Source organism: Cnephaeus nilssonii (genome assembly GCF_951640355.1).
Source record: "Cnephaeus nilssonii genome assembly, chromosome: 6".
Lineage (NCBI taxonomy): Eukaryota > Metazoa > Chordata > Mammalia > Chiroptera > Vespertilionidae > Cnephaeus > Cnephaeus nilssonii.
Window position 1 is genome coordinate 77938031 of NC_137077.1, and position 15100 is coordinate 77953130.

At 43.1% G+C, this 15100-nt stretch overlaps 1 protein-coding gene across 1 annotated transcript in view; it reads right to left on the reverse strand.

Moving 5' to 3' along the window:
• The window catches only part of SLC6A15 (solute carrier family 6 member 15), a gene marked incomplete at its 3' end in the record, with an annotated part of 60928 nt that extends 47929 nt beyond the window's left edge, over nt 1-12999 (reverse strand). Inside the window, exon 1 of the mRNA XM_079773551.1 lies at nt 12932-12999. The remainder of the gene's footprint in view (nt 1-12931) is intronic.
• Nucleotides 13000-15100: the final 2101 nt, after the last annotated feature.

Below are 15100 nucleotides of genomic sequence, written 5' to 3' on the forward strand. Positions count from 1 at the left end.
CCTCTCCAATCTGGGACCCATTGGGAGATGTTCAGCTGCCAGTTTCTCTCACAATCCAGGACATCTGGCTCCTAATCACTTACCTGCCTGCCTGATTGCCCCTAACCTCTCTCCCCTGCCAGACTAATCACCTCTAACCACTCTCCCCTGCCAGCCTGATTGCCCCTAACCACCTCTGTCTCAGCCCCACCACCATGACTTTGTCCAGAAGGACATCCAGAAACATCCAGTCTATCCAGTCTAATTAGCATATTACCCTTTTATTAGTATAGACTAGAGGCCTGATGCACGAAATTCATGCAAGGGGTTTGGCCTGTACAACTGGAGCAACTTGCCTTGGCCCTCACAGCCCCTGCTTCATCCAGAAGGTTGTCCAGAAGGTCGTCCGGAAGGAAGTCTAGAAGGTCATTCAGCTGTCTGATCTAATGAGCATATTATTCTTTTATTATTATAGATAGAATAAACTTGCTTAATTAGACCTGCTTTCTGATTTCACTAAACTTTTTCCAGCCCAATGAAGCACCTCAACTTCTCTTTCAGGTAATTGTCAGCAACACAGCTGTAAATATCAACATGAAGCAGATTATTGTAGATCATGCAAGGAGAACAAAGAGTAAAATATTTAACTGCAGCAGTGTTTGACTATATTCTGCGCAGTGAGAAAACCTGAAGTCATTTTCAAGGTCCACCATTTCTTACTTCTTTTCAGTTGGGTCAAGTTTCTAAGCTTTCTAAATTTCCGTTTTCTGGCTAATGAAGAGAAAATAGGATTCCACTGAGTCTCCTATCTACCTACTCCAGAACTTCTGTGAGGATCAAATGAGATGAGGCACAGAAAAATGCTTCACAGACATTTGGTTAAAGTGTGAAATGTTTGCAGCTGGCTTTAAAGCAAGTCATGTTCCTGGGTGGAAGAAACTCCAAGAAGGCTAGTTGCGAGGGAGAGGAAGCCAGGAGTTGCTATGTGACATCATTACCCGGCGCCCACAGCCACCATTTCCGGGCTTGGCTGGACTATGTGCAGAATATAATCAAACGCGGCTTCAGATAAATATTTAACCCTTTTTCTCCCTGCATGATCTACAATAATAATCTGCTTCATGTTGATAATTACAGCCGTGTAGCTGACAATTACCTAAAAGAGAAGGTGGGTGCTTCACTGGGCTGGAAAAAGTTTAGCTAAATCTATATATATAAAAGGTTAAGTTGACTTGCACATGCATGATACATAAAAAGTTTTCGCTGGCACCAATAGCACGTGTGTTTTGATCTGTCATTGTCAATCATGAATTTGGTTGACACTTCTATTATAGAGAAAGGGCAAATAGCCATATTAAAATATTTCTTGTAATTAATTTCCTTTCAATGTGCATGAATCCATGCACTGGGCAACTAGTTTTAGTATAATTTAGAGAAAAAGCTAGTGGAAACTTAAATTATATAAAGGTGATTCAACAAACTTAAAATGGGTATACTCAGGCAAGAGAAGAGAATTAATAAAACACAAAATAATAAATAATAAAATAACAGAGGTTTTGCTTAAATTTGTATTTTCGCATAATAAAACTACTGTGAAAGGGTTAAGACTGAGAAATTACTGAGATAAAAATTCCTAGGAATGGTAAGCAAAAGTGGGAAGGGAAAATGAAAAGACTTCTCAGGATATTCAATTACCTCTATTAAAACTAAGACAGAAAATATTCAATCTCCAGTTTTCATACTCAATTACTTCGTACTCCAACTGAAAGGCCACAGGCAAATATTTTTATCTATGAGATATCTGATAAACCATACTGGGAAGGATTACCTGATCATGAAAGTTAGCCAACCATGAGAGAAAACAAAGTAAAGATCTCAGTAACAGAGAAGCCACGTTAGAGAACAGACGTGAACATTAGTTTACACAACAAAATAAGCTTTAAAATCTGTAGGAATTATGTTGACAAGAAAATATAAAAACTAAAATTTGAAAGAAACATAGCTAACAAAATCAGGACTTGAAATGTGATAGAAAAAAAATAAAAGTATGAGAACGTCCTCTTCTTTTATAGTAGGAAGAAATTTAGAATACTGTCTAAATATGAAACTCATACTCTAAAACAGGAAAATGAACTGGATCTCACCATGTTTTCATGTAATCCTTATTTAATTTTAATGGGATATTATAGGAATTAACATTTCTCACTCTGAAGAAGTTATGTAATGATGCCAAAAATTTACATCTAGGTTCTAGAGACAGACTGAGTTGAAATCCTAGCTCTTTAACTTGTGGTTTTATGGCTAAGTTATTTAATTGCACTTACGTTTCTTCATTTACAGAATAAAAAATATATATACCTATCTAGTGATAAAGTATTTTGATAAATGCCAGTACACTGAGAGGACTCAATATGTTTTCCATCACTTTGGTTATCACCCTTCTTGTGGCTGTACTAGAGGCCTAGTGCATGGATTTGTGCACTGGTGGGGTCCCTCGGCCTGGCCTGCAGGGATCAGGCCAAAACCAGCTCTCCGACATCCCCCAAGAGTCCCCAGATTGCGAGAGGGGCAGGCCAGGCCAAGGGATCCCACCGGTGCACTATTTGGGCCCAGGAGGGACCACAGGAGGGCTCCAGGGCAGGTCCGGCCCGTCTCACCCAGTCCCGATCGGCCAGACACCAGCAGCAAGCTAACCTACTAGTCAGTGTCAGTGTGCATCATAGTGTGAACGGTCAGACACTTAGCATATTAGGCTTTTATTATATAAGATTATATTACAACTGATTTGTTGGTTATTATTCTATTAAGAATAATGTAAATCCAGAGCCAATGCTACATGATTTAGTTGTTTTAACACTATTCTTTTTTATATACAAGTATTCAATTCCTGCATAGCAAATTACCTCAACACTTAGTGGCTTAACATACAAAAAATAATAATTTGCTCATGATTCTGTGGGTTAGCAATTTGAGCTAGGCTTAGAGGACCCGTTGTTTTGCTGGTCTTGACTTGGGTCACTTCTGCACTGCAGTCATTTGTCAGCTGGGGTGGGGGAGGGTCGTCTAAGATGGTCTCACTCACATTCTGTCAGGGGGCAGGCTTTCAGTCAGAGAGCACTTTGGTTCTCCCACATGGTGTCTCTCCAAAATGCTAGCTCCACCTTGTTCACATTGTAAGCTCAGAGTCCCACCTCTAACCAAAAAAAGTGAGCCCAACATGCAAGTGCTAGCAAAGCCTCTGTGTCACATTTGCTAATTTCTCACTGGCCAAAGCAAGTCACACAGCTAAGGCCGCATTGATTCAAGAGTGGATAAACTCTTCTTCTTGATGGAAGAAGCAACAAAGTCAAGTTGTAAAGAGCATGACTAGAGGAAGAGAACATTTTTGGCCACATCTTTGAAAACAATCTTGTATATCTGTTAGATTTCTCCTTCCTGGAGTATGACTCTCAAGGAAAGAAACAATAAAAGTTGGCATCTCAATCAATTCCAAAGGTACTATGCCCAGGCAGTAACTACAGCAGTCATGGGTAGTTCATAATTTTCAAAACTGTTTTCATCCTCGCCCTTTTCCGTCTCATTGCAAAGCACCTGATGTTCCTTTGTTTCTTTGAGCCCCTGGGACCTTGTCTTAGTTGTATCTGGTCAATATATATGCTTTTTGTCTCTTAGCCAGCATCAGTTCCTACAGCTTGCTAACAAAGAGCCCTAAATAATATACCTATTAAAAATGTAAAACAATTGGTCTTTCCATTCATCAATTGCATGTAAAAACTTACACAAAATATGTTGGAAATATAAAATTATTTAAATTGGTGCTTATATTTACACTAGAGGCCTGGTGCACAAAATTCATGCATGAGGGTGCAGGGGGGGGGTGTCCCTCAGCCCTATCTTAGCCTGCAAAGACGCCAGAATCCCTCACCCCGGCCTCTAGCCAGAGGTTCCTCCCCTCCTTCTGCACAGCCTCTGGGAAGATGCTTGTCCTGGGGCCTCCGCAGGGCCCTGGCCCACAACACCCTGAAGTTCGGGTACTCGGGGGCTTGGGCCTTCAGGTCTGGCTTCCTCACCTGGCATGGTGAGCATCAGCTGCCCTGGAAGCCTTGCCTTAGGAGTCACCCCCTTGGACCATACTACTTGCGAGTGTGTGTGTGGGGGGTGGCCTCGGTGGCAGTGATTTGATGTCTGTAGCATGCCCACTGACACCCACCACCGCGGCGCCACACTGGTCCCATCTGGACTGCTGGCAGGGGGCTTCCAGTCTGCGACTGGGGCTGATGGGCTGTGACTGGGGGCTGCAGGTGGAGGACCCCGGCACCCATAGGGCTGTCAGCATCAGGAACTGGAAAGATCCATTTTTCTGGTTCCTCCCCTGCCGCGCGGATGCTGAGCTCCGGGCCCCACAGGCCCATTCACTCCCGCCGCACGGCCAGCCGGGGTGGGGACGTGGGCGCGCGGCGCCGGAGGCCGGTTCACTCCCGCCGCATGGCCGGCCAGGGTGGGGACGTGGGCTCGCTGCCCCAGAGGCCCCTTCTGTGCCGCAGCACAGCCATGGCGCAGACGCTGAGCTCGCGCCACCGCTGGCGACACGAGCCCAGTATTCCGCTGGCCCCATTCGGTCCCCACTCAGCGGTGCAGTGGCTGATCGCATTGGCGGGAGGCTCAGGGGGCGGGGACTCGCGAGTCTCCGCCCCCCCCGCCGGCCCAATCGTGGGCGTAGCGGAGTGATGGTTAATTTGCATATTACCCTTTTATTATGTAGGATTTTTCTCATTCTCCCATTTTTATATTGCTTTAATTTTCTTCACATGTAATTTTTCAGTAAAAATCTATTTCAAAGCACTTAAAACTAGATTAATAACTTTATAAATTAACATAATAAATTTCTAACTCAGTGGATCTCAACACTAACCACTTTTAGTGTTTGTGTGTTTACGTTTTAAGATTGTTTATTTGACTTTGCACATAAAATTTGAAATTAGATTGTAAATTTCTACCCCAAAAAACTGCGCTGAAATTTTGGATGAAATTACATGGATTACATTTGGGAGGACTGACATGTTTAAAATTTGAGTTTTGCCATCAATGAACTTTGTATATTATTTTCACTTACTTATAGTTTCTTTACTTTCTCTCTAAAAAAGTTTTTTTTTTTCTACACACTTTCTATCCTGCAATAATGTTAAATTAAGTTGTTAATTTTTTCATGATCCCTTAGGATTTTTTGTTTTTAGATATTTTTATTGATTTCAGAGAGGAAGAAAGAGGGAGAGAGAGATAGAAACATCAATGATGAGAGAGAATCACTGATTGGATCCCCATTGGGGATCGAGCCCACAACCCGGGCATGTGCCCTTGACTGGAATCAAACCCTGGACCCCTCAGTCCGCAGGCCGATGTGCTATCCACTCAGCCAAACCAGGTAGGGCAATGATCCCTTAGGATTTTTTTACATTTTTATTTTTTAACTAGGGACCCGTTGCAGGAACATTTCCTGCAAGACTTCTGGCGGGCTTCCCTCCCGCCCCCCCACCTCTCCCGCTGCGGCGGGCGGGGCGGGCCGAACAGGCGGGGCACCTCCCGCCCTTCTCGCCCACCCAACCCAGCCCGCCTCGCCCCGCACTCCTGACCCTCTGCGCCCGCTGACGCAGCTGCCTCTGTGGCCGTGCTCTGCCGCCGCCTCTGATCACCCCGACCCGCCTCTCACGCTGCTGCCGCCTCCTCGGCCCCATGCACTGCTGCTGCGTGCCCCACCCGCTCCGCCACGCCATGCCTGCAGCCACCACCGCCTCCAAGGCCACCACAGCCTCGCACACCGCCTGCCACGCCCCACCTGCCGCCTCCACCGCGCGCCCCACCCACCGCCGCCGCCGCCACTGCTGTGGCTGCATTGCTGCCGCTCACACTGCCCACCACCGCCTCAGAGGCCACCATGGCTGCGTGCTCCACAGCTGCGCCGCCGCCCACCCGCGCAGCCACCATGCTTTCTGTTTTCTTCACTCCTCCCTCCCTCAGCATATGCAAATTAACCGCCATCTTGTTCGCTCTGATTGGCTGTGGGCACAGCGGAGGTACGGTCAATTTGCATATTACTGTTTTATTAGATAGGATACGTTTTTATTGACTTTTAAATGGATTTTTATTGATTTCAGAAAGGAAGGGAGAGGGAGTGAGAGATAGAAACATCAATGATGAAAGAGAATCATTGATAGGCTGCCTCCTACATGCCCTCTACTAGGGGTCAAGACAGCACCCAGGCATGTGCACTGACTGGGAATTGAACTGGTGACCTCTTTGTTCCTGAGTCGATGCTCAACCACAGAGCCACACCAGCTGGACTCCCTTAGGATCTTTAAATGCATACCATCAGTAAATAAATATAGTTTACCTTTTTCTAATTGTTTACTAATTTTTCTTGACTTATTATAGTGTATGGACATCCACTAAAATTTGAATGGAAGTGTTAAGAGCAGACATCTTCCTCTATGCCCCAATGTTAGTGAAAAAGTACTCAATATTTTACTATTAAGTACAATGTTAGGTATAGATTTTTTCACAAATATCTTTTATGAATTTAGAAAAGTTTCTTTTTATTCCTAGTTCAGTGAATTTGGTTTGTTTGTTGTTGTTGTTTGAATCATGAATAACTGTTAAATTTTGACACAGTTTTTGCCTTTGGTAAGATAATCATATAACTTCTTAATCTGGTTATATAGGGTATTAAAGTGATTTTGGTATCTTAAACCAATCTTTCATTATGGGATAAACCCCATAATGTTTTCTTTTAGGGAATATTTTAAATTAAAAAATCAATTTTTCATTAATGTACAGCTACTTAAGTTTTCTTTTTCTCGTTGTGTTAGAGTAAGTTGTATTTTTCAAGGAATTTGTCCATTTCATCTAAGTTGTCAAATTTATTGGCTTAAAGTGATTCATAGTATTTCACAATTTTTTTAATATCTGTAGGATTTACAGACATATTTCATTTTTATTCCTGATATTGATAATAGGTGTTTTCTCTGCTTTTGTTTTGATTGGTCTTATAAATATTTTCACTATATAATTAATATAAAATATTGTGCAACTTATTCCAACTTTCAAGGCTTTTTAGCTCCTAAACTATTGTTATAAATTCTTTTGAAGTTATGTTATATTAAATTTAATTAATGTTTCCACTGAATATATGCAAAGACCTAATAGAGCAGGCAGGCACTTGCATCTTAGAGATGAGAGATGACTCAAATAGACAGGCCTGCACTGGCTAATTATTGGCATTTGCCACAAACTTATCCTTCTATAATAAAGAATTAGAAAAACAGTAAATTATTCATGACTTGGATAAATTCAAATTCTATTGAACAAAAATTTCTTTAAATATGAACCAATTCTGAACCCTGAATCTGAAATTCATTGTGGATTAAAATAAAACATATTTTTCTAATGCTAATGTATAGGGTAAAAAGTGAAGACTATCTGAATAAAAACAAAATGTTGAACCATATTACAACACCCAAGAAACATGGCCTGTGTTGAAAAGTTAATAGTTATAGAATAACTGCAAAAGAAAAAAGAGATTTGATTAAATACTAAAATAATCATCTTGACAAGTATTATAAAATATTTTCAACAGTATACAGCGAAACCTACACATTTCCTTTACAAATTATATCCTCATTTATGTAAAATGTTTGCATTAAGCAAAAAGACAATAAAAATCACAGACGCAATCAAAAAGAGGGAAAGAGCCTAGCCAGTGTGGCTTAGTGGTTGAGCTCCGACCTATGAACCTGGAGGTCATGGTTCAATTCTCAGTCAAGACATATGCCTGGGTTGTGGGTTCAATCACCAGTGTGGGGTGTACAGGAAACATCCTATCAATGATTCTCTCTCATCATTGCTGTTCCTATCTCTCCCTTCCTTTCTGAAATCAATAAAAATATATTTTAAAAAAGAGGAAAAAAAATATTTTTTAATAAATGACAATACAAAGTCACAACTTACACTTTGTAACATAGGTTTTGTCCAAATATGGACTATAGTACACCTATCAGTATGGCTAAAATTTTAAAAAAAATAATAATACAAAATGTTAGTAAGGAAAAAAATGTTAGTAAGGATGCAAAGAAACTAGATCAATCATGTATTTCTAACAAAAACATTCGACATTATCAGCCATTAGGGAAATGCTAATTAAAACTACAGTGAGATGTCACTACACACCTATCAGAATGACTAAAATATGGTGACAACAAAATTCTAGCAAAGATACAGATATGGATCATTCATGCATTAGTGATGAGAATGTAGAATGGTGCAGCTCTCAAGAAAACTAAACATGTCATACCATATCTAACCCAACAATTGCACTCCTGGGCATTTATCTTGGAGACATGAAAACGTGTGTTCCATAAAACATGAAAAAAGCAGCTTTATTGTAATAACTCTAAGCTGGAAACAAGCCAGATGTCATTCAATGGGTGAATACTTAACAAACTGGTAAATCCATACCATGGAGTACTACTCAGAAATACAAACAAATGAACTACTGATACACACAACAACTTGAATAAATCTATAGATAATTATGCTGAGTGAAAAAAGCCAATTCCATAAGGTTGCATATTGTATGATTCCATTTTTATAACATTCTTTAAAAGACAAAATAATAAATACAAAGAATTAACGAGTTAAGGGGATGGAGCAGGGATAAAATGGTTGTGGTTATAATGAGGCAACAGAGGAATCCTTATAGTGATAGAACAGGTCTGTACCTTGACTCTGTCAATATCAACATTCTAATAGTGATGTTGTAGAATAGCTTTGCAAGAAGTTACATTTGCACTTTGGGTGGTGGGCACACGGTGCAATATCCAGACCTTGTAACATAGAAACCCACACCTGAAACCTATATGACTTGTTGACCAATGTTACCCCAATAAATTTAATTCTTTAAAAAAGATGTTACATTTGCAGAAAAGTGACGGAAGGGCACACAAGATCCCATCTGCTGCTCTAATGTAATTTTATTACTAAAAATGTTGAAAGAGAAAACTTTCCTGTAATTTCAGAAACTATAAAAATCACACAGTTAAATGGGGAAAAAGGAGACATATGTAAAACTTTAGACAATAAGTTTTTAAAAATCATGGAATTAAAATATTCACCTTTCTACCTTAATCATCTCATTTGACAGCATATGATACCTGAATACTATTCTCCCAAGGGTATTTACTATTGGTTTCACATTAGAATAATTATAATCTATATTTTGAATACATACTATGGTATTAAAGAGTATAGAGTGAAAAATATATCTTCTCACCCTTTCACCCCAGCATATCCAGTCCCACCCATATGTCCCCTTAAGGCACCAAAGTTCTCTACAGGTATTTGTATATTGAAGAGAACAGGTATATTCAAGTTAATGTGCTTTTTCCACACCTACCCAACCTATTTCATTTTTTATACAACTGTTACTATACCAGTATTCACAATTCTGCATCTTGATTTTTCACTCAAAAAAGTCTTCAAAAACTTTTGCTCTCAATAGCATGTTTTTCTTTTTTTTAAGAGGGTATAATGACAGTTCATGGTATAAGTATATCATATATTTTGTTCAATTCTGATCTTTGCTACAATGTTCATGCAACTAACTTTGTATTACCTGGCATCTGCATATCTGTAGAATAAATTTCTAGAAATGGAATTGCTTGATCAATGGGTATGTGCTTTTATAATGTTGGTAAGTATTGCCCTTTATAACAGCTACCTCAATTTGCACTACCACAAGCAATGTAAAGTGCCTGTTTCCCTCTGCCCTCGTCAGTACAGTGAATAATCTTTTTTACCTTACCAATCTGATAGGTGAAAAGCTCCCAGGGTAAGCATTCTACTCAAAGATAATAATCAATTAATCTTATATGAAAGGATACCTTAGTAATCACCAAGAAATAAAGTGACCTTAGTAATCACGAAGAAATAAAGTGACCTATCTTATATCAAGTGATGTTGTGCACTTAAAAACACCCTGCATCCCAGTATATAGAGTTTGTTTTTCACCAAGAAATATGAGAGAATCACTATTGATCAAAGTTAATATTTAAGCAGATAAATTTTTAATTAAAAATATTCACTAAATATGTCTAGAAGAATAAATAGGACTTGTTTTATGTTATAAGGAAAATTGGAAATAAATCTAAGATTCATGCCATATAACCTTAAATGTTTTCATGTATCAGATGATGCCTATGATTTTTGTTAATAAAGCCATCTGCTCAAAAACTATTTTAAAATCTACTGTGAATAGGAATATGTTATTATATCTAATCATGCATATGCATGTAGTAATAGAAGTTGAGAAGTAGAAGTTTTCAGAGCTTTTGATAATCACCAAGGTTTCTTTCAAGTCTATCATTCTAAGTCAATGATTTGTTAAATACTTGGAGAACAACCCCAGAGATCTAAAGAATGCAAATGCTTGCCTATTTATAAACAAGTTTTGTTTTTTGATAGAAGTATATTTTCTACCATACACACAGTAAAATTTGAACTGTGATCACTGAATAAATCATTATAAATATAGATTTTAGGTTTTAGTAATTATTCCAAATTGTTTTAAGTATTCAATTATTGAAAAGTCAGGCATCTCATCTGATTAATTGTCTCTCGAATATCTATTATCCAATTTAAAAAATCTTTACTATTTGCTGTGGTTTGAATGTTTGTCTTCCCCCATTAAATTCAAATGTTGAAATCCTAACCCCGTGTGATAAGAATTTGGGCCTTTAGGAAGTAATAAAAAAATAAAAAATAAAAACAGAGCTAACTTAGACCCTTCCCCTATTTGAAGGCACAATGAGAAGGCACCATGTATAATCCAGGAATCTGGTTCTCACCACACACCTAGGATGTGCTGGTGCCTTGATCTTGGACTTCCCCGCCTCCAGAACTGTGAGAAGTTAAATTTCTATTGTTTTCAAACCACCCAGTTCATGGTATTTTGTTATGGCAGCCTGAAGGCACTAAGATAGCATTTCTTATATATTAAGTGGATAATAGAGCACTTATTTCCTAGAAACATGTATGAAAACTTTTCATAATGTCATTAAAATACTATATTTTGAGTTACACATATTGGAAGAATAAAGTAATTCTTGAATCAGGTATACAACTGCAATCAGAAAAAGAAGTGTCAACAAACAGACTGTCTTCCTTTAAAACATTTATTTTCTGTCTTTCTGGAGAAAACAGAATAGACTGAATGCTTCATTTGGAGAAAAATCATCAGCGAATTCAATTTAAAATTTGGTGGGATAATATATTGCAACAAAGATACATGTGGGTAAAAATGGCACTCACGCTCACAAAAATGAAATCGACAACTCCGATGGTCGAGTACTCTGAACTTACTGAGAGCCATGCATGTACTCTGCAGGGAAAATTCAGGCATCCAGGACTAGTTAAGAACCTATTACAAGTCAAGCCCAGTGCTAGGCTCTGGAGACAAGTCTGTATCAGCCCCGTCCTAGTTCTCGCGGCAGGGGGCCGGGCGGGGTCAGGATGTGGGCGGGGCTGCTTTGTCGGAGAATGACATTTCCTGAGCCCCCAGGCGTGCACGGCTACACAACAGCTTTCAAAACTGGGTGATGAGGAACCCAAACCAAGCGCATAAAGCAAAGCCTTCAGCCCTCTCGCTTTCTGCATAGGGAACCACACAAATGGTGCAGACTAAGGACTGGGTCTGCCTTTAAGACCTCGAAGGAAAACGGCCCGACGGGGAGAAACGGTCGCAGTCATTTGCATAAGCACCCAAACACTGTGACGTCACCGCGCCCGAGTGCGGGCCGCCGGGTCTCACGCCAGCCTTTCCCGGTGAGGGGCGAGGAAAGAGAGGGAAACTGAGAGCGCGAACCTAGGGCTTCGTTCCTCGCCAACGCGCACGCAAACGCCGCTTCCCTGCTTAAAAGAAACTAATTCCGGCCCCCGAGGCCTCTGCGACCCAGAGGGAGACAACTGTCTCAGAGACCTCTCATTCATTCATTCATTCGTTCATTCATTCATATTTATAAGGCTGGTTGGAGTGCATTCAAGAAAGGCTCTAAGCTCAGAATTATCCTCTGGCCAGGCCACTCGCAGACCAGCCCTGTGAATGAAACGCAGAAATGGTCTGAGTTTCCAGTTCCCCCCATCATCTCCTTGAAATCCCAGCAACACCACCCCCATGGCACAACTCTCCAATTCCAGGGTGCGCAGGAGCACAGGGGCTGGGCTGGGCCGGGCTGTCCGCGGTAGCCACGTGCCTCCGGCTCCGGGACAGGCTCACTCACTATAGGAACACAGATCGCAGCATGCCTCGGGCAAAAGGTAGTCGGGCTCCGGGGAAAACGCACAGCCTTCGGCGGTCGCCTCGGGTAGTAGCAAAAGCAACCGGGGCCCACGAGGAAGGAGGCTGCTCCTCGCCCCGCCTCGCCGCTCACACACGCGGGGATCGGTTTCCAACTCACCTAGAGCCTCGGAAGCGCCTTTCTGCGCCGCGATCCTCCCAACTTTCCTCCTGGACTTGCCCCAGGGGAACCCCACCCACGGCCAATCCAGATTTGACTTGGAAATGAGCAGTCTCTCGGGGAGGCCGTGGGCAATTTCCACGACGAGAAGGAAAGAAGGAGGGCGGCACGTTTCGACCCATGTGCTTCCCCCCACGCTCCGCTTCTCGCCCCCTCTCCGGGGGTGCAGGGCGCAGCGCCTGGAAGGTCTCCTGCAGAGCCCAGCGTTGGGAGTCTCCCTCCCTGCCCTCACCTCACGACACACAGCCTTCCCGGGTCCTGCATCGATTCCGCTCCCGCCCGTGTCCCCGGGCTCCCAGGGTGGCTGACGGCGAGCCCCTCTCCTCCCCCCCCCAACCCCCCCCCCCCCCCAAGCAAACCGAGCCCTCGGCTGTACGAGCGTGCGTTACCGTTAGCGGGTCCAACCGGCTCCTTTTGCCGCTTCCACGTCCGACAGGAGCAGCGGTGCCAACGGGGCCAGGTGGCTGCGATGGAGGCGGGGAAGGAGCGGTCGGGCTGCCTGCCCAGGGCGGGTCCAGGGGCGGGCTGAGGGGTCGCTGCCCAGAGGGCTGGCACCGAGGGACTCGCCGGGGCCTGCGAGGGGCTGGGAAGGAGCACGAGATGCAGCGCGCGCGTGGCGAGTGTGTGTGTGTGTGTGTGTGTGTGTGTGTGTGTGTGTGTGTGTGTGTGTGTGTGACGGACCGCCCGTGCGGACAGGCTGCGGGGAGAGGGGAGGCTGCGGGAGGCGGGGGGCCAGAGCCCCGGGCCGGGCGCCGCCCCTCCCCGCCCCACCGCCCCTGACGCAGAGGCCGCTGCAGCTGCGGGGCCGTCCTTCCAGCGCTCAGGCTGGACCCGGCGGGGCTGGGTGGACCCGGGAGCCCGCCCCAAAGCTAAACAAAGCAAATCCCCGGGCCACCCGGTCCTCCCCAACCCGCTCCGAAAGGGTAGACACCAGTTGCCCGCCCCCGCGCCCCCACCTTTGTCTCAGCGAGGGTAACAATAGAAATGGTCTTACCTCTCACCGTCTGAATATTCTCTGAGAGTCGGCAATGGGACTAGAAGAAGTGGGTGACTCACGGAACCTTTTATTTATTTTTTTCCCCTTGCTTTCTCTCCAAGCCGGCTACCTACATCTCTGGCCAAAGAAAAGCACTCCGGGCATCCTCCCGCTAGCCGTGGCCTGATAGCGCTCAGGGCTTCTGGCCACGTTAGGAAAGGCTGTTTCCGGCGCTGATCCGCACCCTGTCTGGCCTCTTAGCTTCCAACTCTTCTCCAAGGGGTCTCATCACAAGGCGAAGGCTGACTTACCTCTTCTGGCAATCAACACATAATCATAATTAAGCCATGTGGAGAATTCCTAAAATATACATCACTGAGCACAGAGCTTAGCCTCCTTTTGAAAATGGCTGAATCTTCCCCTAAACATGGCTTATGCTCCAGAGATTAAATATCATGTCCTTGACATTTTCCAAATTTGAAATAAATGCAAAATGAACCTTAAACATATAGCAGAAAGGTTCGGTGACTTGGTAAAGGATATTTTTCGCTTCCAGATGGTTAATAAAAATACCTCTGTGCGCTTCTAGGCCTTCCAACAATCCCACAGATTTTAACAGTCCATATCCAGTTACGAATGAATTAAATAATAAACCCATTTCAGACAGGTTTTTCATGCACTGAAAAAAATCTCCTAGAAAGAAATCATAAGACCTAAATTTCAAGTCAGAACATTGCTACTAATCCTTAGCTTTTAAGGCAGCCAAGAGAGCTTTTTTCTCAGTCTTTGTAAAATAGGTTATTTTTAATTAAATTTGATTTTATCCCCTGGATGCCCCTGCCTTGCCACGTGTAAAAAATACTCTGATTGCTACCCCACAGGAATAAAATAACAGTTTCAATAAACCTCTTACAGAATATCATGCATAATTTGCTTTTTACTTCACATATTGGTGACAGGCAAATATTGTGTTCATACATATAATCTATATAATAAAAGCCTAAGCGACCATTAAGGTGGAACCACCAGAACAACCAGTCCCTATGATGTGCTCAATGCAGGAGCTGCCCCCTGGTGGTCAGTGCACTCCCACAGGGGGAGCCTTGCTCAGCCAGAAGCCGGGTTCATGGCTGGCAAGTGCAGTGGCAGTGGTGGGAACCTCTCCTGCCTCCATGGCAGCACTAAGGCCAGGAGCCAAGTGGTAAGGAGCAGCAAGCAGGTGGCCAGTAAGAAGGAAGGGGTTGCAGACTGCGAGAGGGATATTGGCTTAGGCCCGATCCCCGCGGGGAGCGGGCCTAAGCCAGTAGGCGGACATCCCGCAAGGGGTCCCGGACTGCAAGATGGCTCAGGCTGGGGTGAGGGTGACCTCCCCCCCCAGTGCACAGATTTTGTGCACCTGGCCTCTTGTTTGTATATATTGAAATTGAGATATAGTGAAATAATACCAATAACAACTGAGAATTAAGAAAATAAGTAGAATTAGGATTTTCTGTGGAAAACAAAGTTTTTTTTGCATGCTTATAGGAATGGTTTACAATAGTAACAAGAAGGCTTACTAGTACTTGCCTGCAAGTATTCCCCC